Here is a 2,620-nt window from a genome sequence, read left to right as displayed (position 1 = left end):
GTGACTTTCTTAAATTCAGCTTAACCAGCCATTCCTTGGAGTCTGCTTACTTCACACAGAGTATCTCCATCCTAAAAAATGACTATATAATGTGAAGATATTTTACCCCTCGAAAGCCTCAACCACATTGAGTGTTAAGGGAGTGATTAAAACCACAGAAATGGGTCTAAGATAAAAGTCTGAATCCCGTAAGCAAGTTACATTTTCCTACATAGGACAAGATTCTTCTTACATAAAATCTAATGTTTGAAACACAGGCCTCCCTGGGAATAAGGACCACACAAAACTGCGTTAGATATCCCTCCTTCACATCCTTTACCTCTTTCTATTCATCCACCATGACACTTAAACATACTGTATTGTAGTTACTGTTTCGTTTTCTTGACTCCCACATCGGATTGTGGGCTTCTTGACAAAGGTAGGAAATGTGTTTTGTTGTTTTTTTTTTTTTTAAGATGACCAGTAAGGGGATCCTAACCCTTGACTAGGTGTTGTCAGCACCACGCTCTCCCAATTGAGCTAACCGGCCATCCCTATATGGGATCCGAACCCTTGGCCTTGGTGTTATCAGCACCACACTCTCCCAGGTGAGCCATGGGCCTTTTGCTGCACTGTATTCTCAATGCCCAGCACATAGTAGTCACTAAAATATGTGCTGAATAAATGAAGGACGAGGCATTTCAGGACTTCTAAAAGGATCTAAAAGGATCTCAGGCTTTTCTAGGGAGTTCTGATTTGTTTGGGATTCCGCAGTGCTCCTGAGTATCTTGGAATGTTGCCCTAAACCCAAAGCAGTTCCAGAGGAGAATGGCAGGTAGAACCAGATCCTCTAGCTCATTCCTCTCCACCGAAGTCATGGATAGCTCTGGACCTCTCTGGAATTCCTGGCTGTAAGCAAATGCCTCAGCACCCACAGTTCATTCTCCCACTGCAGTTGCCCGGGTTTTTCGATATTAGCACAGAAAAGCAAGGGATAAGTGATCCATCTGACAGCCAACCAGGATGCCTTGCCAGTTCTGATTAATATGTTTTTCAAATTCAACTCACTGAAGAAAGAAGGCAAAGGAGGAGGCTCTGGATGGGCTCTGGCTCCAGCCCCAGCCTTAACAAGAGTGGGTCTACTGTGATCTATTTAGATATTGGGCTTCTGCTGCTGGAGTAGGGACAGGAGCCCCTACTCTTAACACAGACAGCTGATTGTTTCTCCTCCCTGGCCATTGGCTGTAGACACTGCATAGCATCATGGGCTCAGAGGAGGCCATCCAGATGTGCTGTTTACCCTAGTCATTGGGGAAATGTCAAAAAGCAAACAAGATGACCATCAGTAAAACCAAGCCACAGCCTGAGACTTGGAAAAATGTGGAAAGTTCCTAGCAAGGTGATGAGAGCAGGACCAGGAGAAAGTACGCATGGATACCAAACAAGGGAACACACAGGACATAGCTCAGAGTCAAAATGCTGAGTGTTTACTTATTAGAGAGGTGTTGCTATCATATATATGTCTCTGATAGGAGCCATTTAAAGGTAAGACTAAGAAAGACAAAGACAAGAGTGATGCAGGGTCTGAGACAAGGGAGGTCTTTGCCCTGCTCTGCCTGGATTTTTGGTGAGCTGAAGTCTGACTGGTGCATTAGGGTGGTCCTAGGCATGGCCAGAGGATCTGACCCAGGACTGACCTTGCCCTTGACTCAAAGGACCCAGGTCTTCATAAGATCATAGAATCTCAAGGGTGGAAGGGATATTAGAATCACCTAAGCCTTATCTGCCACTTGAATCTTCCTACTAACACAGCTACAAAGTAGACACTTGCCCCTGCTTAATTAGCCACTCCCTGTCAGTGGGCATGTTTGGCAGCAAGGAACTAGAGGCCACAACAGGACTATGAGCAGGCTTTGAGCCCCTCTAGAGCAGATTCCTCATTGCCCTGCAGTGACTGGCTACTGCTGCCTGCTGCCTAATGGCCTTCTTTGGAATCGGAAAATTCTTTTCCCCAAGAAATGTATGTATCAAGCTATAAGGACTCCAATTTTTTTTCCTGGCAGCTGGCCAAGGATCCAAATTCACCTTGCACACCTTTCCTTTCAATTTTGTGTCTGCCTCTTATTTGAATTTGCAAATAACTTGTTAATTGACTTCTCTAGAAACAACTTTCATAGCTTATCCCAATTCTCATCTAGAAATGGTGATAAATTGCCAAGTTCTCTGAAAAACTCATGGAAGACTCCCATGTACAAAATCTGAGGGGATCACCACCCAGGAATGAGACTAGAGCCCTAGTGAGGTAGGCAGATGCTCACCAGTTCTTCCAGCAAATTCCTCTGCCCCTCCTGTACCTCTTGATCTCCCCGAAAAGAAGGCTTATTTACTTTTTTTTCAAATTGCTAGGTGTCTTGAATTATTTGTCCTCCCCTTGACCTCCACTCCAGAGGGGCTAGGGAAGGAAGAGGAGGGAAGAAACCTTGTGGTTCTCTTTGCTCAGTTGACCAGGGGACATTCTGCCAAGGGATAAACATGCTAAAACCCCAGGGGTGATCCTGCAGCTCCACTTCCAGATATTTTTCTTTTTTTTTTTTTTTTGTCTTTTTTCCGTGTCCGGCAACGTATCGCAACCCTCAGTGTT

Source organism: Galeopterus variegatus, unplaced genomic scaffold (genome assembly GCF_000696425.1).
Source record: "Galeopterus variegatus unplaced genomic scaffold, G_variegatus-3.0.2 Scaffold6079, whole genome shotgun sequence".
NCBI classification, from domain to species: domain Eukaryota; kingdom Metazoa; phylum Chordata; class Mammalia; order Dermoptera; family Cynocephalidae; genus Galeopterus; species Galeopterus variegatus.
Note: the sequence above shows the minus strand (reverse complement) of the source record.